This window comes from Lepeophtheirus salmonis, chromosome 7, assembly GCF_016086655.4.
Source record: "Lepeophtheirus salmonis chromosome 7, UVic_Lsal_1.4, whole genome shotgun sequence".
Classification (NCBI taxonomy): domain Eukaryota; kingdom Metazoa; phylum Arthropoda; class Copepoda; order Siphonostomatoida; family Caligidae; genus Lepeophtheirus; species Lepeophtheirus salmonis.
In genome coordinates, this window is record NC_052137.2 from 38,976,926 (window position 1) to 39,002,349 (window position 25,424).

The following is a 25,424-nucleotide window of genomic DNA, read 5'->3' on the forward strand; positions in this document are numbered from 1 at the left end:
TAAAAATCAACATTTTAGTTTACAATTAAATATCCCTCTAAAAAAATTGTGATATTTGAGACATATTACATGATTAATACATTTACTTGAGTAAATATATCTTTTTGATTGATTTTTAGAAATCAATCAAAAAGAAGACTTTAAACATACAGCTTTTAAATTGAATAGGACCTAAATCATCAAATTAATTAAGTAAATAAAAGCTATTAGAAGAATAAAATTAAATAAACGATAATATAAAAAAGTGAAATTGATTCATTTTGAAATTTTCAAAAAAATTGGAAACCAATCAAATCAGGAACTTGAAATTTGTATCCGAACAAAAGAGATAAAATCTTATTGGAGATTCAGTATAGCTCCATAAAGTTAAACCAATCTTAGGAATCTTGATAAAAAAGGATGAATATCTTGCTACAGCAGCAATCATTAGTGCTCTAAGATTTTCTACTTTGAAGGGCTCTGCAATAGTTAATTTTTCTGCAATCAAGCTTTTGAAACTTGAAATAGCATGTTCCAATACTCTATTTTTAGCATTAAGGTTTTTTTTTTTTAAAGAAGTTCACATATCAATAAAGGGGCCACAAACTTCTTTGTAATCATTGGAACGTTGAGTATGATAAATTTTCTTATAATTGTGAGAACCGAGCAACCGGCAAAAGTAAAAATTATCGAATTAAACAATTTACCACAATCCTCACAAAGAACTTTAAAATAAATGCAGCCTGGTGTAATTTGAAATTGCACAGTAAGTTTTTACCATCCTTTATCCATCCCATATCTATTTTTAATATAAAATGACTTCTAATTGGCTTCAAATCAAGTGGAAGTAGGTAGGATGAGGATAAGGTTAGCTAAAGGATGTGATTTTTTGTTCTAATTCTTGGGCAGATGATTGATTTTAAAACTGAAAATTACAAAAATCAACTTTTATGGAATTGTTAACCGTTACTTTGCAAAATTCTATGTGTTCAGCCAAAAAACCTACTGGAAATGTCAGAATTCGATACATAACATTCCCAGATCAAACCAATATACTGAAAATGCAGAAAAACTTAGGGAAGAGCCACAAGGAAGTTCAATACAAAATAATTTAAATTTTTTTAGTTCCATAGAAAAATCAACATGGTTAAAATAATTTTTGTTATTCAAAATCTTTAATCGATGAAGGTGAAGTTTTTAGGTTTTTTAATTTCAAAAATAATCTCAATATTCCTAAATTAAACATACGAGTTTTCCTTTGTGTTCACAGAAACATATGAATTGTAATTACTCCAGCATAAACTCACAAAAGATAAGGCATCCAATCCTTCTGGCACGTCATCAAAGCTGTCTTTGGTCGGGTGTTGTCTTGATAAAAGAAGACACCTCTCCTATTCAACGCTTCTTATCAATCGTCAGGTTCAAACGGCCAAATTGCTCACAGTAGAGGGCACAATTGAGGGTTTGATCATTGGGGAGTGGCAATAAAATATACTATTCCCTACCAATCCCACCCAACACACAGTATCACCTTCCTGGTAGTCAATCCTGGCTTGGCCACGGCTTGGATCGCTTCGGTGTGCTTCAACCACGATATCTGTCGCTTGACATTGACGTAAGTGATCTATTTTCCATCATGAGTCCAAATCTACATCAGAGATGGATCAATACAGCAGCAATTCACAGATGGAAATTTGCGAATGAGATTTTTTTTTGCGTCAGCTCATAGGGGTTTTCCTCCCTTCACGCAGTAAAAAATTAAAATATAGCGAATTTCTTCATCTGGTACATCTTACTCGATGCAAGATAATTCACGAATGAACCAGTCAAGCGCAATAATGTCACGAAAGCATTTGTAGTATAAACTCACACCTTTACTATATCGTGTGATACGATGTGACCAATAATAAACAAGATACACTTAGTTTTAAAAATGGTGGGAAATACGAAATTACTTTTTCCCCAACCTAATATATTATATGACTATCAACGTTGAATCGAAATCATTTTCGACGGTATCCTAACAAGGTACATTAGTAATTAAAAAAATCAATTATAGTTTTTATATTTTTAATATTTTATTTAATTATCCTAATTGAATGCATATGCTTAGTAGTATGAATGGCATCAACATTGTTTTTGATTAATTAAATTTTTCTTTTAAGCAAATGACTAAAACAAATACAAAAAACGTTTTAGTTTAATTGATTTCCAATTAATGTAATTGATTTTGATAGAAGTCTGCAGATTAATAAATGCTTTTAATTTAAGTGAAGCTTTTTAAAATGTGTAAAAAAGTAATTATTTTTATATTGAGTTCATTTAAAAGTGAATTAGAAGTGATTAAATACAATAAAAACAACTTTTGAAGTTTAGACAAGCGTAATACATTCATATTCTAGAAAGAGTCCTATCAAAATAAACTTAACTTTATAAATTTATCAAAATATCTTAACTATCTCATTCTCATAATATAAGAACTAATTAGTGGATGAACTGTCTTTAAATAAATAATATTTGTTTCTTCTGTTGATTCAATTATCAACACAGTTGTATCCTAAAGTGATAGTATCAGAAGAGATGAAAAGTTATTTAAGTCCATTGTAGAACGTAGGCATTTGTAAGCCATGAAATATATCATTCTAAGCTTATTTTTCTTATTCCAACTATTTTTTTCCAAAATCAATTCATATATTTTAAACGGCGGAGCAAGTCTTTACTAAAGGGGTTTTCATTAACAGTGCTCACATGTTTTTTTTTATTAAAACGAAAACGGTTAGAGATATCGACAATTTTTTTATTTGCCGTTAAAATACATTCAAGTTGATTTATGAATGAAATTCCATGTCTTTTGAATGACCACCACGTGCACGTTTTACGAAGTCCAATCGTGGAACCCAATTTTTGACTACTTTTCCGCATAAACTGACTGAAACTGCAGCAATTTCGCATTGAATATTTGTTCTGAGCTCTTCTAACGTCGACGGATTATTGGTGTAGACCAGGGCTTTCACGTGACTCCAAAGAAAATAGTCTAGAGGGGTTAAATTGTACGAGCGAAGCGGCCAATTGACTTGTCCATTTCTGGAGATAAGATGCTCCCCAAACTTACTCCTCAATAAATCGATTGTAACATTTGCCGTGTGTGCTTGTTGAAACCACATATCGTCCAAGTCCATATCTTCAAATTCAGGCCAAAAAAAAAAAATCGGTTATCAGTGCGCAGTAATGATTTCCGTTCACAGTAACGTGGCGATTGTCATCGTCGACGAAAAAGTACGGCCCAGTGACACTGCCAGCATGCAATCCACACCAAACGGCAATCCCCAGATTCCTCGTAGGGTTGAACTCCTAATATATTTGAAAAGAAAATTACAATTCACTCTCCCCAATGAGGATTTTAACCCTATGTGATAAATGATACATTCAAAGACTTTGATGAAATATTAAAACCTGTAAAAGAGACTACTTTTATTGATGGCAGATTAAAGGTCCTTAATAACACAAATTTTGTACTTGGATTGATACCAACTGAAAACATTCCATGATTTTTAGTTTTAGAGGATCAAATTATTGGATCAGCTACGCAGGTCAGTCATTTACTTGTTTATCAATAATAAAATTGTTGCTTTATAAATGTACTACATCGATGGTGCAAGTTGAAGAAAAATAATTCAACAGTCCGGTTGATATTACAGAAGCTGAAGTATACCAGAAACTATGCTAAAATTTTTTAAACAAAAGTTGCGTATATACGAAAATACTTTTCAATTATTAAAATTCATTGATAAAGTCAAAACGGACTAATATATCAAACAATCATGAATGAAAAATTTAATTCCATTATTGCATTATTCTCATCTGAACTAGTCCAAGGAAAATAATTATTCCTATAATTTTATATTGCAACTTGTACTAAATTGTAACTTGTACAAAAAAAAAAAAAAAAAAAAAATTGTGTCTGTCAGCTCTTCTGCAAGCCCAATACCATGGACGTATATTTTCAGAATATATATATTTTTTTTCACAGTAGATATGAAGTACATATTAATTTTTCTGTCCATTAAATGGATTCACGTCTTTGATAGAAAAAAAAATGCTGTAATTACATGATAGTAGAGAAACGTTAAAAATTAAAAATATATAGTTCACATCCAAGAATATAGTGGTAATTATTTCATATTAACAAAGATAACATATATGATTTTTGGGGGTAATGGAAAAAAAGAAAAGACAGATAATTAATGTATGATTAAAAAACTTATAAAAAAAAGTATAAGAAATCCGAAATTTAAATTTACCTTTTAAAAATTGTGTAATGAAAAAGAATGCCTCCAGAGAGGATCGAACTCTCGACCCCTGGTTTACAAGACCAGTGCTCTGCCACTGAGCTATAGAGGCTTCCACACTAAGTGCTATGACGTATATAAAAATTATTTTACTACTTTTTATCATCAATTAAAGTTAATGAACACATGTACAGATGAATTGAAAAATGTGCAGTAATAATTAATAGAAAAGCATAAAAATATTGTTTAAATATTACATTTGAGTATTTTATTTCTAGAAGCTCATAATGCTAAAATAATCTAAATTTCCAATATATTTATATTAAAAACATATTTTTTTAAATCTAGGATGTTAAAAATATAATATACAGCAAATGAAGAAGAGTATCTTATTTTTCTTTTTATCAAATTTGTATATTTTGTTTATGTTTACTTGAGCCAATAGAGGAGTGAAACTGACATATATTGGGCGCATCTTAGACAGCATTTAAATTTTAAAAGATATTATCCACCATTTAGGAACACTCTAATGAAGACGTACCCAACCACTAAGTCACAACCCAGTAATTGATGGTAAAGAATGTTTGAACTTTTATTTATTTTTATAAAATCAGTCGAAATCAATTTTATTAATTAAAGTGACTTATGTGTAGAATAACTAAAAAACTTATGAACAAAGGGGGAAATCTAGTGTATAATGGACATGTTAAAAAAAGAAGCTGAAAATCAACAATGTAACTCTGACAATTTGAAGAAGGGAAAGAATAATGCTCATGACCTTTCATTAGATCAGCTACAATAAGCTGTGACAAGAGAGGAAGCAGAAAGGATATAAACAAGGCCATTTGCTAGAATTACTCCAATGTCGATCCCAAATTCTACCCTGTGTCCAACAAGGACTTACAATTATAACTCCGACACAAATTCTTAGGGTTACACTCCGTCTTTTATGAGCAAACACGAACGTTTAGACAGGTTATGAATATACGTAATTGAATCTAAATAGGAAAGAATTTTCATTACTCAGGAATTAAATAATAATGACAACTACTTAGAAAAAGAAAATATCTTTTTTATACTACCAAATACAAGTTAAAAAAATTAAAAAACACATTGAATTTACATCATTGCTTATGAACGTGTCTGTTCCTATTTCATAAAATGAGATCAGGGAAAAATACTACTTAGTTAAAAAATATACAATTTGTTCTATTTTTTTCGATACACCCCTCATCAATGCTATTTTTTTAATTCAACTTAAATTTTTATTTACGAAGTAAATATAGTTAGAAAAAGAAGATCATTTTTTCTCCTCTTCCTTTTTTTTCTCTGCGTTTTGAATACTATTGTATCAAGATATGCCGATCAACAATTTCTTTATGATAAAAGCAATGAGTGGTACAAAAAAGTTGAAGACACATCTGTTTTCATATGGCTATAGGACACTTTTCCAATAAACGTTATATCCAAATGGACACGATGGCAAATTGATTTACCACTTTGTTGAACAAACACGTTCGCAAAATATAAATAAATGTGCAAATTATTTACCAGACTACTTTAATAACAAATATATCTTCATAGTTATTATAAATATGTTTCCTTTTTTTTTTTTTTTTTTTTTTTTTTTGTGTGGTTTTCATGATTTTTGCTAAAACGGTTCTAATAGCGATTTATGCCGACTGATAAAGTATCCCGATTATCAAATAATCCATACTGAATCAATGCAATTAGGTACAAATAATGAATAATTTATTTCATAAAATTGGATTAATATGATTGGGAATAATAATTACATATATTGCAGCATGAAACTATCATCAAATATTTGAATCATTAAGTGTCTGTGCATGGCACAAAATACATATATAACACAAAAAAGATACCTGCACCCCAAATCAATAATTCAACATGTAAAAGTTACAGCATTGCTCAAAGTCCATACATATGAACTTATAAAATTTCATTATCTCGATGTGGATTTTTGTTAATAAAAAAATGCCTCCAGAGAGGATCGAACTCTCGACCCCTGGTTTACAAGACCAGTGCTCTGCCACTGAGCTATAGAGGCCAACTTATGTGCTTCTTTTTGATCAAACATAAAATTTATCACATACTTCAGACATCAATTAAAGTTGATTAACAGTTGTTCAGGTAAATTGAACACTTATGTATGTAAAAAATAAATGTATTGTCTCGATTTTAAAAATATTAGTGAGATGATCCCATTGTTAAATTAATCCTAGTATATGTACAATTTATTCTTGATGATACACTTTAAAAAAACAACTAAGATTTGTTAAAAATATATATGCCTATGTTGCTCCAAATAAAACAGAATTTTCGGTTTATATATTCATCAACTTAATTGGTCACCATTCTGTTTATCTTTGTTTACTTTAGCCAATACAAGTGCGGGACTAGCTTATTTGAGCGTAACTCAAACATAATTTAATTTTTAAAAATATTATACATATATATATATATATGTCAAATTAAGAACATTCTAATGCAGGGTTCTCATACCCCTGGGTAGTAAAAAGCGTTTGAACTTTCATTTTATTATAATCAGTCGATTTATATTTGGGAATTCTGTGTAAATAACTAAAAGACTTAAAAACGCATCTGTCACAATTTTATGAAATCAGATGCGGGGAGAAATCATGAATTTTTATAATTTTATTTTTGATAAATTCATCATACTTGAATTTGTAATTAAACTTATATTTTTTCTTATATAGTAAAAATAATTATACAAACAGAAAATCTTTCTTTTTTTTTAGTCCTGAATACTATTGTAGAACGTCATACTGTTCTAGATTTTTTAATGATGAAACTGTTAAGTGGGAAAAAAAAAGTGCAACTTTTGCTTTGACGTACAAATATAACGCACATCCTGCAACACAAATCAATAATTCATCATATACTAGTATCTTAATGTTTCAAAGTTCATTTATGCAAAATTATTAACATTTCATTATAAATATAGGATATTGTTATAAAACAAAAAAAGTACATGCCTCCAGAGAGGATCGAACTCTCGACCCCTGGTTTACAAGACCAGTGCTCTGCCACTGAGCTATAGAGGCTTATTTAGTACATTTTATATATATGTTAAAATGATTTTTTTACTTTTTGTCATCAATTTAAGTTATTTAACATCTGTTTAGGTAAATTGTTACCTTTGTACATATAAAAATTATAAAATCATAAAAGAATTTTGAATGAAATTTCCAAAAATATGCTAAATAAGTTCAATTTATAGAGCCAAAAGGGATTTGTACTCAATATCAAATTAAATTATTGTCTCAGAAATATTATGTAATTGATTTATTATGTAATAGTAATGGAATAGTTTAAATGCTTCAAGTGTGAAACAAACTCTTCATCTTGCGTAATATACCTGTCCTCCACAGCTGGTTATAATTGTATTATTTGTATTTTCTTTTAAAGACTACTATATGATAAATTTTTGATCTATATGAAAATTTATTTGGTACTTTTTGTCATCAATTTAAGTTAATTTGTAAGTTTCAAAAGAAACAAACACATCTACAAAAATAAAATATTAAGACTTAAAATATTTACAGCTGTACCACCTATTATATATTTATGTTTCAATTAAACTGACAAATGTTTCTAATGTTTTGTTTATCTATGATAATTGGGATATTTGGTTAAATATGCAACATCGATATGAAAAATTGAGACAAAGAATAGAAATAAATATGTATTACAGCTAATATGGTATAAAGATGGTTCCAAAAGTTGTATATTGTTTTAAACTTTCCAAAAAACCAAAAAAAAAAAAAAAAGCCCCGTCTCAATATGTATTTACATGTATTATAAATTATTCCTGGAATACTACCATTTGCAACAATCTCCTATTAAAAAGTAATGTTCAATAAGGACATCAAAAATGACTTCATTAATTAATTGACCCACTATAAAAAATTAAAGTATTAAGGCATAATAATAAATGCAGTTATTAAGCATATGGAGTTCAAATGGAACATTAACAATCCTGTTCCATCAATTAATTGTTTTTTATTAACTTACTTCATTTAACTATATTGCTAAAAATGCTGAAATTACAATTGTATCATATCAATTAAGACTCATATGTTATTTTTTTGGAAAGGATAAATTCCAAAAAATAGAGGAATGTATGACAATAAAAAAAGAAATAGCTCAATTTTATATATATAATTCCACAAAAGTTTAAAAAAATATTTAGTTACAAACTTTTTAAACCATCGGAAATAATACATAATTTGATAAATATAAGAAACTCGTTACCCAGATTCAGGTTCAAAAATTTAATTCATTTCAAACTATGTAGTGAAAAAATGACTGCCTCCAGAGAGGATCGAACTCTCGACCCCTGGTTTACAAGACCAGTGCTCTGCCACTGAGCTATAGAGGCTCACATAGTTCATATTTCATAAAATAAATTTTTTATTTTTTATCATCAAATCAAGTCAATTAATAGTTGTTTAGGTGAATTCTAACCTTTATAAATATAAAAAATTAGAATATGAAAAACATTAAAATATTTTTGATGAAACTCCCCAAATATACCACATTAGTTCAATTTTTATCCCAAAAAGGGAGCTATACTCAAATTCAATGATTGACTCAGAAACACAATATTTAATTGATTTATCATTTAAAAGTAATACAATAGTTTAAATCCCTAAAGAGAGAATCAAACTAAATAAATTCTTTGATTTTCTTTTTCATTGGTGTTGTGTTTTACCGATTATCTGTGTTAATGCTGGTCCAATATACATTCACTTGTGTATATTATAATAGGATCTATGGGAGGAAGGGGTAAATCAGATTCAACAACCATAGGAGCTGACCCTCTTTTTTTACTCTGTTGATATAACCTCTGCTACAATTGAAAAATTTCATAATATTATCAATGCTCTTGTCATAAATACATTTCATTGGTTAGGAGTTGGTAAAAAGTAGATTAGTAATTCAGGATGATCATAAATAATTCCTCGATTTAGCTGGACTGAAATACAAAAAAAAAAAAAAACTTTCGTCACTGCATGGAGCCTTACTTTTGATTACGTTTGAACGATATTATAATTCGAATCTTTATATAATTTGGTCCAAGACAAGATTATGAGAAATATAAGTTACCTTAAGCATCCTAGAAATAACTGTATTAAGAACTTACTGAATTCAATCCATTTAACCAAATGCCGTATTTTGCTTTCATATTTATGAATGTAGTGATGTTATAAAAATTTTAAGTTGATTTGTTTAATATACATTAAAATCTTATACTTAATTGACGGTACATATCAAAAATAGTAAAAAAATATCCATTATGTGAAAATTCAAAAACTTGTCTCCAGCTTCAAATTTACAATCTCTCAAAATGTGAATTGAAAAAATGAATGCTTCCAGAGAGGATCAAACTCTCTAACCATTGAGTTACAGAGGCTTGCTTGATAATTTTTTACATATTTTTTTCCCCAAATAGATTAAATTTATATTTATAAGCATTAGTCAAGGCAATTGAAAAATTACATCATGAAAATATGGAAACTTTAACACTTTTGAATTACAATGTATGCATAATCACAAGAATATTTAATGCATTTGCAATTGGTGTTTCTGAAATCATAAAACGATGCATGAATTCACGAGTACGCAGATTGCTACAAAGGTAATCAATCAAAGAAATATAATTGAATTTCAAAATCCCTTTTTATCAAAAATGTTTGAGTAATAACATAAAGTAGAATTAAGTAGTTACAAATAATGTTTCCATATAGTATCAAACTCAACTTTAGAGGACCAGTGTTCTTTCACTGATCTACATAAGTTCATTGTAAAAAATGGACGAATAATTTAACTTTATTTTTAATGATCATTAGTAAATTAAAGTCAGTCGTTGATGAAGATTTACAAACACAGTTAACTTAAACGTACATTATTAAAATAATTTTGCACATCAATAAAAATAATAAGTCATTCTTAAAATAAACCAAATACATTAATAATTCTACCACCTTTTTAATGAAGTTCGAGTTTAGGCCTTGTTCTCCTTAATTTTAAGGTTCAAAATATTCTGGAGCTTGGCTAGAAACCCATTTCTTCATAATCAATTTTTTAAAGATAAAGTTTTAGAGTCAAACCTGATCTAACAGTCATTTGATTTAAGTGAGTCACCGGAATTAGTGGCCATATCTAGTTATCATCTATTTCTATTAAAGAAAATAACTGCATTCAGCGTGTTCCTGCCATCCCAGCCAGTGGTCACACAAAGCATTACGTAGCTACTACAAATGTTAATAGATGAACCTCACTTACCTGTAACTTTTTCGAATTTACATTAACAGCACCTATTTTTTTTTTGGTTTCACTTTGCAGACTAATTTTGATTTGGTCTCACTTTAAGGACCTATTATTTTTCGGTCTCAATTTATAGACCGATTTTTCACGGTCACATATACTATGAAACCCCATTTTTTTTTTCAAAAGCACAGGATAAGTTCTAGAAAAATACTGTAAACATGTAAGAGATGACAGGATCAAAATTAATCCGAAATATCTCTGTTTAAACTTTGTATAATGTCCGTGTACTTTAAACAACATATCATGCCATGTTATAAACAATTTATCCGTAAAATCGGTCTAGATCGATTTTTTGGGACCGAATTAGACCGAATTTTTCCTTTGGACCGATCTACAGACCTAACTTTTCCTTTGGACCGATCCAGACCGCATTTTTATATTTTTTATACACTTAAATAAATGTGTGAAGGCTCACACTAAAATTATTTACGTTTCTCTGCGCTTATAATCAGCACTAAGTTCGACATAAATGTGGTTGTCTATGAATGACGTAAATAAACAAATGGCTGAAATATTCAATGAAACGCCTAGCTGCACATAATTTCAGTTTAAATTTTTATTCAGAAGATCGAGTTAGAAGATTGAAAGTGTTGTGTCTTGACAAGGTTGAGGAGGCACAAACTATTTAAATCAAGGAATCCAGGATGACCGAGAGAAATGAGGAGAGGAAAGATGTGGACGAATAAAACAAGGTTTATTTATAAGAACATCTGTGTTCTTATTAATGCAAAAACCTACTCTGATACATAGATAAAATACACTACTTTTTATACTTAAAACGAGGTAAAAGACTGTACTTTTCTGCTCTCAGCACGCGCACCGGAGAAAGGAAAACACTACTCCTCATAGAGGTTTTAGGAACGTGAGCACACTGCCCGTTCCTAGGAGAAACATCGTTCACCCTTATAGAGGTTTTAGGGCCACGATCACCCTGCTCGTCCCTGGGAGACATATCGATCTCACTCGATGTAGCCTCATCCAACTCTGGAGGATCCAGAGGAGAAACCATTGCACATTCATAACCCAATGAGGTGAACGGGAGAGTAGGAACAACGGAGAACCATAACTTCATAGGATGAAATCCACTTTGAATGATGTGGTCCCTGACACGGACACACACTTCACTTTTTGTAAGTGACTATGGTTCTCTTCCTTCCTCCATGAGGCCCAACCTTAGGCAAAGCCAGTATCTGTAGACGAATGTGCGTTCTCCTTGTCGACTAAAAAGGGCTACCCAATTCCAGCAGGGCTAGCTTCGCCGACGATCCCACAGCAAGGTTACAGTTACTGTTACGTGATCCTGATCCCATCCTCGTCGCCAATGTTGTGTATTGACGAAGGTGAGGAGAAGGAAACTATTTAAACCAAGGAATCCAGGATGACCGAGAGAAATGAGGAGAGGAAATGGCGTGGAGGAATAACACAAGGCTTGTCTAATTAAAAAGTTTTGGGATATTTTTGTCAATATGATCTCTGTCATGTTCGTTTGTCATCATGGCAAAAAAAATTGTGTACCTAATTTGGATTCTGGTTATGAAACTGAATCAATCAATTTCCCTATATCACCATACTCTTTCTCTTAGGACAAATACTCCAAGTTCCTGGCTATTAGTTATTCCTAGACAAAGCACCTTCTGAGTATTCAAGAGTCCATTCACTCCACTATCAGCATTGGGGCTTTTTCAGTGATACAATTGACAAACGAAGGGAATTACAAAAATACTAAATTTATAGAGGAGAACAACCTTCAAAAATGCTATTTGCCGCCTATTGTTCTTCACAGATGACTAAATCTTCAAAATCTCTCCTCACTCAGAAACGGATATGTCAAAGAACCACTTCCAAACCAACTACGTCTGCTAGGATATCAAGTGAAAATGATGTCATCATTCAAGCTTATAATGCTTTCATTCATAAGGACTGTGACATTGATTTAAAAGATTTCCGCACAAATGGTCAAAAAAGCTTCCAAGTAACGTCCATGTAGGAAAATATTACTAAAGATTTTTTTACATTTTACTACCTGTTATAATTTTCTCTAGAACTAATTGAAATCATGATCATTTTTAACGTTAAGAAGGATACGTAATTTTTAATAAGAATATCAAAGTATGCACCAATTTTATTCAATACATTACAACAAATCAACAAACTGCATAATTTTTCCCTAATCCTCCATTTGTATCCATCATTGAAGAGCAAGAGTTACAATGAAAGATTGAAAGGCAACTTCTGATATGCCCAGCTCGTAGCATGAAAAGGTTTTGCTTCTACTAGTCAAAAGAACATAATTACAAGACTACGCTACTAAATTATTAAAATCTAAATACTTTTTCTATCGTTGTGTAAATATAACTTGTCTATAACCTCATATTAAATATAGAAGTAAACCTTTTCCTTGGGCACCCTATTTTCTTTTTGTCCGTATAATCCCAAGTTTTGCAAAATTACTGATGGTTGTGTGAACAGCTGTCTTGGTACATCATATCTTTGCAGTAATTTCACTCTCATAATAACCTTCTCCGAGTTACGTCAACATTTTAGCCCTTTCAACATAAAAAAGGTAGCTTTTTTGCCATTTTTGAAGAATATGGATTTCAGCTAATATGCGAGTACAACTTTATCCTCAAAGCTTCATTGGACAAACACAAACTCTAGACCCAGTAAAACATGGCACGTTTATGCATGTCAAGAAAACGATTATTACCTTACTTTGTTAAAATATCATAGGGGTCTTAAACTTTTACAAATGACTGTACTTTGGTACAAAAATATCAAATATGCAATAAATAAAAATGTTCTTGAAACTTACAATTTATAATTTACATTAATTTAAAAATAATAATGAATCTAATCCTAGTTTTTCTTTTTCTGCGTATAGACTATCAAGATTATCATTTAAATATTACTGAGTAGGAGTGCATCATTCTAGTCATTAATGATGCACTAAACTAATTTAATTTCAATGAATAATTCATTTGCTTTTTTTGTTTTTCAATGCTTCTTTATCGTAAAGGATGGAATGAGTGTGAATATGCAGGCACGAAGCTCTAAATGGAATCAGAAACGTCTTATCAATATTTATTCAGATATGCATGAAGTATAAAGTTTTAATAAACATATGTAGATCCTTTCTCATAATTGAATCAATGAGAAAAGTTTAAATTCGTGTTGAATATATTAAAAGAAAGTATGGAGATTCCCTTTTGGAGTTGATATCGATTTATTAGGAATAACCCTGCATTTACTTATACAGAACTCTTAGTTTGTCTTTACTATTGGCAATCATTAATCTTATACTGTATAGGTAGCTATGAATATGTATAAAAACTCTGATGGGTTCTTTCTCTCGTTATGTCTAAATGTGAATAAGGTTTAGTCAAAATTGAATCATTTAGCATTTTGCATTATTTAGGAAAAAAAGACTTTAGATCTCACAAACACATCAAAAGGTAATCACCAAGAAAATTTAGTACTATCAATATGTTAAGAGTGTAGCAAATATGGGCCCCCAAAAAAAAAAAAAAAAAAAAAAATAAAGGGTACTTCCCTTCGTGCACATCTATGATCACATATACTTAAAGTATCTTCTACAGTGTACAAGGTAAAATTGTGGACATTTTGATAACCAACAAATTTAGTAAACTTTTGCTAGAATAAAAAGGAGGAAAAAGTGTTATTTTTGGATATATCAGATTTCCTTTGGCTACTTCCATGACCTCCAACGTGGTCCTAAAGGCGACGCAGCACTTATTGCTGAATGCATCGGACATGGTTTTACGTAGTCTTTGAGGTCATCCAAATTTCGATATGAAGAAGCTCGGATATATTGGAATGGGGAACAGTCTGGGGAGGAGATGCGAACTGTTAACTCATTATACTTTAATCAATTCAAAAATTTCTAGCCTCTCTTGATTTCTGTTTAAAGCAATTGTCTATATCGTTGTACATAAGAGGTCTTCCCAAATCCTTCAGATTCCATCTCACAGTCCAATACATGATATAGAGATCTTTGGTATGCTACTTCATCGACTTGGCCGGATTTCTGGTGATCACAGTGTCCAAGTCCTGCATGATCTGGAGTATCTGTTGTCTAATGCTGCCTGTGAAGCTCTCAACAAGACTCTTGGAGCACCCTACCACCTTCATGAGCTTCTTATACTCACTTGGGTGTGTTGCAAATCAGTCACCCTCTGCCTTTTCGCCTCAATGCTGACAACTGTTGATTTTTTCCAAAAATCAACAGTTGGCAGTAGTTTATTAACAGAAATAGTCCCTACTGCTAAATACACAACTGAGTATTTTAAAATATTTTCGTAATGTAAACCATAAAAAGGATTTAAAATCAAGTCCACCACTTCACCTCGCACACTGTACATTTTGTATATATTTTGAGGTACCTACCTATGTAATTGTCTCATTCAATCTAACTGTATGTATATTGTATATGTATTATTAAAGCTGCCCTAGATATTTATTAGATACTTTGATACAAATAGTTGACACATTTACACAATATTTTAATTTACATTTTCCAAATAGGACATTTTATTTCTATTGAAAGATGTGTTCCATGTACATATACAGGGTTCCACGATAAATTGGAACTACTTTCAATTTCATCCAGATCCATAATGTGGATATTCGGGGTTTAAATAATACTAGTATAAAAGGTTGCGTGAACAATACACTATAACTTCCAACACAGTTGTTTTGACAACAAACAATAGTCATCATGGAAGAAGTAAGGAAATACCCATCCTCGAATTGGCTCGTGCGGGACACAAGCCCTCTGCTATCAACAAGCTTGTTAACTACCCCAAGACCACGGTGTACCGGGTCTTCAATGGCTGGGAGGTTGAGGGAAGGTCTGCTGCAAGGCCCACAACATGAGAAGTGACCGAATCCGCACTCCTCGCTTCCTTGAAGGCCTCTGGAAGTCCATCAAGGCTTCACAGGGGACTTCCTTCACCAGGTTGGCCAAGAACCGTGGAGTGAGCAAGCAGCTGGTCTCCAAGGCTGTGAATGAGGACCTCGGGTACAAGTCATACCGAATGGCCAAACAACACATCCTCACGGCATCCATGAAGGCCACCAGGCTCACCAACGGCAAGCGTCTCCTCAATGCCCTGAAGACAGTCCAGGTCTTCTCTGACGAGAAGAACTGGACTGTCGACAGAAGCTACAACGCCCAGAATGGCAGGTGGCTTGCCAAGGAGAGAGAAGATGTCCCTGCTGTCTTCACCACAAAGTTCCCGGCCTCCATGATGACCCTGGGTGTAATCTGCAGCACCTGTGAGGTGATGCCTCCTTTCTTCTTCAATTCCAAGGAAAGGATTAACGTGATAAGGTACTGCGAAGTCATGGAGGAGTTCGTCATCCCCTGGATGAAGGATACGGCCACTGGGAGGGAGATCATATTCCAACAAGACTCAGCGCCCGCACACATCGCCATGAGGACCACTAACCTCTTCAACTCTCACGACATCCCTTTCTGGGATCGCAACACCTAGCCCTCCAACTCACCTGACCTCAATCCGTGTGATTACTACTGGTAGGGGAAGTTGGAGAGGGAGGTGTGCAAGGTCAGCCACAAAAGCATTGCAGCCCTGAAGGGCTCAATTACGAGGGAGTGTAATGCTGTTGATTCCGCGGAAGTCATCAGGGCATGCAAATCCTTTAGGGGCAGGATGGAGAAGATGGTGGCTGCTGAGGGAGGACATGTTGAATAAATTTATTGTTTAATATCATGTCTAACTTTTTCATATTAACAAATACATTCCAAATTCCATTTTTATCAAGCAGGTTGAATTTTAAGATAGTTCCAATTTATCGTGGACACCCTTTACATAGTATTACCCTGAATTAAGAGGATATTTGACTACAATAATTGCTTGAAATCCACAATACGAGTATTCTGTAGATAATTTCGAGCTTGCTCATTTATACTGGATGCTCGAGGATTAGAAACATCTAAACTTTTAAATAATTTAATTAATAGTGTTGTGTGTAGAAATTTCATTAATTAAGTCAGAAATATTACGACAGCAATTTATTAGAAAAATATTGCCCTCTGGGCTTAGGTTTACAATAAAACTGTAGTGCTAAAATGGAATAAAGTAAATTTCGAGCACATTTGGATACCTTCTTCACTTGAATTTGCAATCCAGAGTACGGTCAGGAGAGGCAATACAATATATAATCTCAAGAAGGACTCCCTAATGGCAGCCGTAGTGTGTACTAGCTGTAAGTCAGTTACAATGAGTTTCCGTTAAGTTGGTCATAATAAAGGCTTACCACATTGAATGAGGTAGCAATCAATTATTGGATAATATTAAACTTATATCAAACAATTTAAAAAAATTATATTACCAGCCATAATCGGTCAGTTGACAGATAACTTTTAATGGTAACGTGCTTTGTCAAATGTAGTTAAATAGCTTTCGAAACAGATGATTTAATAAAGCAAACTCCACGGCTTTGTGACCAGGAGAAGAATTTTTATTTCTCTTATAAGCTCCAAATAATATATTTGCCTTTATTAAGTTAGAAGTAATATCTTCTGTCGCACAAACGTTGTATAGGATAAAATATTTTACTACTCTCAAAATCGGGAAATCAGCAAAAGCGTGCAGGGTAGAGCTGAACATAAAACCGCAGTCTTTGCTCGGATAATAAAATTTGATATTGTCAGTGGAAATTTGAAATTGTGCCGTAAATTTGGTCCCGTCTGAAATTTCAGGTATTAAGTGATCTTATTAATTATATCTCCATATTTTCAAAATTCAAATATATTATAAAGCAATGAATACTGTAGCTTTGTTAGCGATCTATATCAGCAGATTTTTTGTCTGTCAAACTTTCAACATATGCTTTTCTATTTGACAACAACACACAAGATAATTTATACAATTTTCACACCTCTATGAAGTATGCAATAACAATTAAAATTTAAGAGATGTATCATTCAAATAGTAGTAAGGAATATGATAAAATACAAGATGTGAAATATATATTTATGTTATAGCGATATAATATTTTAAACATTCCAAAAAAATTCCTTTGAGCTAAAAATTTGAATTTTGGAAGCCAAGATATTTATAAATAGTGGAGCTCTTGGAGTTTCTCTTTCAAGTTTTCCATAACTTTTGCTATTTTTAAAGAGTTTATATTTACTTTTTGATCTACGTATAAGAAATACTTTTTAAAAATTCATTTAATTTGATTTAAAAATGAAATTGACCTGCCTTTATTCTCAATTTGATATATTTCCACTTGATTAGTAGAGGTCAATAAACCTTTTCACATAGTAAGAAACAATTAAAAATATATGTTATAAATACATATTTCCATTATATTAAAGACCTTCAAGAATTTTAATGAAAAAAAAAAGTTAGCTTTCCCTTCTAAAAATAAACACAATTATCTAACAATACATTTCTATTGTTGAACCTTGTACAAGATTTTCTGATTACTCTTACAAGAGTCACGTGTGTGCGTTCCTTTACTTAGTATTTAATTAATTGTATAAATAGGTAATTAAAGTTGTATAAAAAAACAAAAATAAAACACAAGAAAAAGATTCTATGGCTCGAAAAGAAAAAGTCTTAATTAATAATAATAATAATATAAACTTTCTTCAAAAGAATAAACAACTTAATTAAATCTTTTTGTGCCTTACATCTGCTCCAAAAAAATATTTTCCTTTTTATGACTCTTTTGTAATAAAAAAAAAAGATGATGACGGCGATCTTGCAAAAACAACTTTTTGCAAAAGTATTGCTTTGTAAATAACATAAACAAAATTTATTATCATATTACAACATGGTTGAGCAAGATTAAAAAGATTGTGATAGAACGAAAGTCAAATAGATTTGAATCTGAAGTATTATGTTGACATCAAGATTAATACAAGGGTCAAGGATATTCTTTTGATGGGACAAGGGAAAGATCGTTGAGTTGTTATGGGAAAAATTTGGTCACTAATTTACATTAATCTACTTTAATAAAGTAAGTTTTCTATATGTCTGTTTGTCTGTCGATGGAGAACTCATTTTTAAACAAAGTGCTTGTGTAACTATGTATAGCTCAGGGAGTCATATATATAAAAGGGAATTAACTGAATGTTGACTCAAAAATGACACTAACATTTATCAATTATATTATCCCCCTTATTTTTCATTGCAAAGTTTTATTACGCAACCAAACAACAATTTAAAACAGCTCTTATCTCATATCTCTTAGTGAAAAAATGTCGGAGCAACAACTAAAAGGCAACGCATGTCCATTTCATGCCAAATAAGGTTGCAAAGGCCTTTGGCATCTTTATCCAAACTGCCTACACCATCAATAATTCTATTAGAGTCAAGAAGAACCTAATTTTCTTAAGAAACAATATGGCTGACTTCTACACCAGCCTCCATATAGTGATCCTCCATCACCTACCTTACACCCCGGACTTTGTAGTTTGTAACGTTTTGAAGAAGAATGGACCTCTCATCCAAGTTTGGATCCGAACTGAGCTGCCATTATGACCGCTTGGAACGCCATGGGGACGGCCTTTATCGTTCAAATCTGTCCATCTGTTCTCTGGCATCTCCAGACTGTTATTGCTTGTGAAGAAGGCTATATTATAATCAAAATATGCCTATACTTAGTATTTAAACATATCACAAATTGGTATGGCAGTATTTTTTTTTTTGATTCCATAAAAATCACGTGTTTTGTAATTTAGTCATGCTACTGCGAGTATTTTCCCTCCCATTCTATACATATAAAAAGGAATTACTCTTACTTTAGATGAAGTTTAGCAACGAGCTTTTGTAGCTAAAGCTCAGTTTTGTTACTCCAAGTTATTTCAAATACTCCCGAGTGTACTTTATAATTAGACAATATATATACATTATATTTGGGATGATATAATTTACAGAGTGTAGTTTGTAACATTAAAAAGACCTTGAGGATATTTGTAATTAATTTCTTAAAATTTAATATGTATGCGATTGATGATTTAATTGCCCATTAACTAAATGTATTGAATTAAAAGAAATTCTTGTTGTGACAATTAAATCGACAGAAATGTCACAAGATTAAATTTTCTATTTGTAAAAGTAATCTTTTAATTTAAATTGTTTACTGATACAAATTAGTGTTGCATATATCTTCAATATGGGCCTTAAAATTGTCCGTCACTGATATTTGTATAGTAATTACTAATCAATCATATTAATATTCCATATAAATACAACATGTATAAATATCCTCATCTAAAAAGTACATAACGGTAGGGTGGGGGTATCCGCCATTTTTGTGACCAGGCATTACGATTTTTTTAAGTGTGAGAGGGGGTTATCATAAAAACGTTATGTAATGTACCTAAGAAAGGATTTTAAAGTATACACAATTTCAGAGGAGTCGATAGGATGAAAGCTTCAACATTCCAACGCTATTCAAGTAAAATTTAATTTTTTTAATAAAAAAAATATTAAATGAAAAGAAAACATAAAAACAAACAGCAATTAACAGAAAATACATTTTTTTTGCAAAAAAAGAAAAAAAAATCCACAGTTAATCACAGAAAATTAAATTTTTGGAAAAAAAATTCCAAAATGAAATTTCAAATTTTAAAAATTAAGGCTATTCATATAAAAATCAAAATTATGATCTCAAATATTATTTTTCAAATAAAATTTGAAAAATCCAAACCCATTTATTGAAAAAAATTAATTTTTTCAAAAATAATTTAAAAATCCATATGTATTCCCAAAAAATTAATTTTTTTAGAAAATAATTTCAAATATTGAATTTTATGCTCTGCTGCATAAATTTCCCGAATTACAAAAAAAAATCTAGTAAAAAGCAAAAATTCCTTAATTTGTGAGCCTCTCCAGCCCACTCCCTGTAAATGGCCCAGCAATGAAAAAAATTTCTACAAAAGCATTGGACCTTTGATACAAAAAGTCCTTTTAAAAAAGTAAATACAAATTAATTTGATAGAGAAATATCTACACGATTTAATAAAAAGGTCCAAAATAATTAAAAATCACCCACCATTTGTTTCTATAAATAAAAATAAATTATTATTTAAAAAAATAATAATAATAATATTAAACCATTTTATTAAAATAGGCTACTCAATAAATAAATAAAATTCCATAAGACTAAAGGTAATTTTAATAGTTAATATATAAATATTTTAGATCTTAGATAAAAATGTTTTTCAATCGCAAGTGTAATATTAATAATTTTATTGAGGAGTGGGGGGAGAGGTTAACGTTATGTACCAAGTATTGTCAAAAACAGCACAGTATATTATATAAAAGATGATTGTTAGTTCAAAAATTCTTATTTTTACGGTACATACTTTTTGAATGACACCTATATATACATATAATTATAGGTATATACTTTCTTGTTAAACGGTTTCACATAATAAAATTCAACTCATTTTTATTTTTTAAACTCACGTCTCCATTTTATTTTATTTTCCAGAATATCCAAATCAAAAAACATAGTACAATCTGAAAGTGACTCAGAGAAAATGTCACAAAAATTTCCGGTGCCTATAATAAACGCTGTGACACAAATAGTCGACTTTAGTTCTTTCTAATGTTGTTCCTCTTGGTGCCGTTCCGGCGATTCTGTTATTGCCGTGTCCCTATGAGACTTCGAGTACTATCGTCATGGGCATATATCACTAGTAAAATTCGTTGATTAGTTCCAGAGATGATTGAACTTAATTGGATAAAATTGGAGTGAGTTATTGATGTTGAAATCGGATTCTATGATAATTTTGGTTAATTTATTTACGGAAAATATATTTAATATACTATTTCTCTGGAACTAATGATATTAAATTTGTTGTATCTTCATATTAAAGTAGTAAAAATCAGTAAATTTGTGAAATATGGTGATATTTTTATTGAAACTTTTGGATAATTTGGTTCCTGGATAATTGAAAATAGTTGATAATATAATTATTTATTGAAATAGCCCCAAATTTTTAAGCCCACATTATTTCACTCATTTTATACATTAAAGTACTTAAATTAACGAATTGAATAAATTGAGTTAAACTTAAAGTTTATTTCATTCACGATAATTCTTTCCAATAATTGTTAATTTAGATTTAATTAAATCAATTAGTATTCATTTTATAGATTGAATGTCTATAGTTCTAACATAGTATACTGAGAATAACAGCAAAAAATAATGTTATATAGAAAAGGTTGCTCTATGGAACAGCTTTTTAGTTTAATTCGGTCATTTAGGACGGAACTGGACAGAGATCAAAATTTTGGGACAGTTAAATTTCTAAAAAGAGTATCATTGAAAGAAATGATATATTTTTATCATTTAATTTTGTGGACAATAACTTTTTTCCTGTTATCATTCAAATGAATGGGTCTGTAGGTATGCACACCTAATCAAAATTAAAAAAACCAAACTTATATAACTCATAAAGGTTTCAAGATATCATTGTAAAAATTTTCGTCGTAAAGAAATAATCCATTATCATTAAAGTTTGTAAAAAGCACTTTTTTTGAATATTCTTCTTTTACGAGGATGGAGAATAACGTGATGCTGTCGTCTAGGTTCACTGCTAGAAAAAAACTTTTCAAGTCTTTAAAGGTCATCAAGATTAACATAATCTTCTTAAAACGCACCATAGACATATAAATGGAAACAATTATTGTCAAACATTGCTCTTGAAGTGGTCTACCACGAACAAGACGCATTACGAAAAATATAAAAATCATACAAGATAAGATTCGGGGAAATCCAAAGGGGAGCCTCCATAAAGTGGCCTACAAAACAATCAACAAACTTATGAAGAAGGACCTGAAAGTGTTCACATAATATCATCTGAAAAAATAACTCTGTCTGATCAAAACCAATTAAAACTAAGTCAACAAAAGCAAGAAAGCTATCATCTAACAACTCTATCAATCTTTCTTTTTTTTTCAAAAAAATAGGAGTCCGCAGTCCCTCTCCTCCGGGTTTGTCTCAACAATCTACATTCTTGATTCTACAATTTGGCATGGTCTTCATTCTATTAAATACATTCAACCCCATTAAGGATCTTCCACGTCGTAGTGAAGAATATGAAGCTAAGTCTCAGTTATAGTAGAATAAAGAAGACTGTCTGACTTCATTCAAATCCATTTGGGAAATGAAATGGAGGGAATATTCTGTGTTCACTCTTTAGCCTTGTTATCATCAATTCTATCATTCAATCCATGACCAAATCTAGTCAATCCAAATTTATTCTAATTACTAATTTGTACTGACTGGCATTTGTTAGAATGACTATCAATTATCTTATTTAAATAGAAAATGATAAATAGATACTCCTTAGCGAATATGTGGAATTGAATCTAAGAAAATATCGTGTTACTTCTTCACTCCTGCCATTAAAGTACAAGTCATTGTGATAAAGTGGAACATAATTACATAGAGTGATCATGAATAATTAATTGTGAACATTCCTTTAGTTAGATTTTACTCTTAAGATATAGTGAGAGTTTTAAGTAATGAGAAGAAAGAAAAAAAATTCAACTACCTACTATATACAAAGATTGCTAGAAATAAACAACTTTTAAGATTAAAAGTAGATACAACTTCCCTAATATGTATTGTTATGTAATGATTTAATTAATCTAATTAACAAATTTAAGATTCTGAATTTAATTTAGCAATCATACCATGCTCTAATGTTCTTTCTATTGCTATGTGATAATTGATAGCCATCTTAAAGGATTTCCAGAAGGCTTTTTATGAAGCAAAGATGGTAAAATTATTAGTTAGTTTGTTTTATTTAAAGGGTGGCTTAATACTATCTTCCCAATAATGTCCACCCACTCCTTTTTTCATAGAACTGGAGTCAATAAAAAATAGATGAATAAGAACGTATATACTCGGTCATTGAGAAAACTCACCAGAAAAGCTAATAAATAAACAGTTGGACTCACTACGTCTCCCAAGGTCTGACATCCTTATAAACCCACTGTTCGCACTTTTAGGTGTTTCTATTAATAAATGAAACGACTTGTAATTTTTAGTGTCGTTTTTTCTATTATTTATTTTTTTCTTTTACTCTTATCATATATGTGTAGGGATTGTATTATATTCAGTTATAATGGTTTTTTTTTGTCGGAATTATAAATAAAGGTATGCTTATGGGGCTTTCAAAAAATTACAAATGAGAATAAATTTAGTAATTTTTACATGAACTCATATGACTCAGTGGAAGAACACGGACCTTTAACGTTGAGTTTGATCCTCTCTGTGGACATTGTTTTCTGTTATTTATTACTACTTAATTGTGTTTTACGTGATTACTCAAGCATTCTCAATAGGAGGGCATTTTGGAATTCAATTATGCATTTCTTTGATTGATTACTCTTATACCAAACCCTGTACTTGATGAATCTATGCGTCGTTTCATGATGTCAGAAACATACAGTGCTTATGCAATAATTGTTTTTGAATGAATTGACTTTCAAAAGTGTTAAAGATTTCGATTTCCGTATTTTCATGAAGGAAGTTTTCAATTGCCTTGATTAATGTTAATTAAAATAAATTGATATAAATTTAGTAAAGTATATGAGAGTGTTATTCAGGCCTCTATAGCTCAGTGGCAGAGCACTGGTCTTGTAAACCAGGGGTCGAGAGTTCGATCCTCTCTGGAGGCATATTTTAGAACACTTTTATAAATTTTACTATTTTTTATTGTCACTATCAATGAGGGAAAATATATATTTTAATAAACTAAACTTCAAAATTATAAGACTGCCCAAGTCTGTAATATTTCTTAGCTACCAATATATATATATATATATATGCAAAGGAAATGTTTTTTTTTAATGGAATGAATTCTTTAAATTTTTAATAATCTTATACTAAGGTTGCGTTGGACAAAGTCTTATAAAGATTCAAAAAAGGATATCATATGAACATCATCAAAAGTAATGACAACAGTTAAGACATATTTCTTGTACTTAGTGGAGCAGAAACCAGGAATTATTTATGACCATCCTGAACTCCCTTCCAACTTGTCACAAAATTCCTCCAACTTTTCAGAAACAAAATATATTTAAGGGAAGATGTCATATTTCAAAGAAAATGTTAAACAATGACTGTAGTGTTGTTTCGTTCCTTAGTTATTCGGTTTAGTCAAGTCTTAGGATTGGTGCTATCAATCTTTAAGACTTTAACAGTCTTTTTTAACAATCACACAACATAAAAAAAAGAAATATAGCAATTACAAGTGGCTAAGGAAACACTTTGATTTGATCAGATTTTGTATATTTAATTCGTTAGTTATTCTTCAAAAATCGTTTTAGTGAGGAATTTATCTCATATATTCGTAATAAACTTTCGTTTACAAAGATGGATCCACCTTTTTGTCTCTTTGTTTAACTCAGGATATAGTTTCTAAATGTGTTTTGTCGGGATTTCCTCCTTATTTATATGGTGATGTTAAAGAATTTCAACCCTTCGAATTGTTTCTTTAGTATCCAGGACTGACTCACGAAGATACGGAAAAGCTCACATAATTTAGGATCATAATCTTTCAAGAGAAAATGAATTGTCTCCATGCATAAATTATTGCTTGAAACGTAGTGACAGATGATTAATTTACGGAGAGTTCGAAAAAGTCTTTACTGTGCAATGATTGATTTCCATTTGAGGACTTTATGCTCATTATTAAAAAAAAAAAAACATGATATATTACAGGGCAATAAAATTTATCGTACCGACAATAAATTGTTGTAT

At 30.7% G+C, this 25,424-nt stretch overlaps 5 non-coding genes across 5 annotated transcripts; 1 reads left to right on the top strand and 4 right to left on the bottom strand.

The window, feature by feature from the left end:
- Positions 1-4,308: 4,308 nt before the first annotated feature.
- On the bottom strand, positions 4,309-4,380 carry TRNAT-UGU (transfer RNA threonine (anticodon UGU)). The gene has a single exon. It is a non-coding gene; the product is annotated as a tRNA-Thr (tRNA).
- Positions 4,381-6,267: 1,887 nt separating this feature from the next.
- TRNAT-UGU (transfer RNA threonine (anticodon UGU)) lies at positions 6,268-6,339 on the bottom strand. Its single transcript has one exon. It is a non-coding gene; the product is annotated as a tRNA-Thr (tRNA).
- A 946-nt stretch (positions 6,340-7,285) lies between these two features.
- On the bottom strand, positions 7,286-7,357 carry TRNAT-UGU (transfer RNA threonine (anticodon UGU)). Its single transcript has one exon. It is a non-coding gene; the product is annotated as a tRNA-Thr (tRNA).
- A 1,265-nt stretch (positions 7,358-8,622) lies between these two features.
- Positions 8,623-8,694, bottom strand: TRNAT-UGU (transfer RNA threonine (anticodon UGU)). The gene has a single exon. It is a non-coding gene; the product is annotated as a tRNA-Thr (tRNA).
- Positions 8,695-24,268: 15,574 nt separating this feature from the next.
- Positions 24,269-24,340, top strand: TRNAT-UGU (transfer RNA threonine (anticodon UGU)). Its single transcript has one exon. It is a non-coding gene; the product is annotated as a tRNA-Thr (tRNA).
- Positions 24,341-25,424: the final 1,084 nt, after the last annotated feature.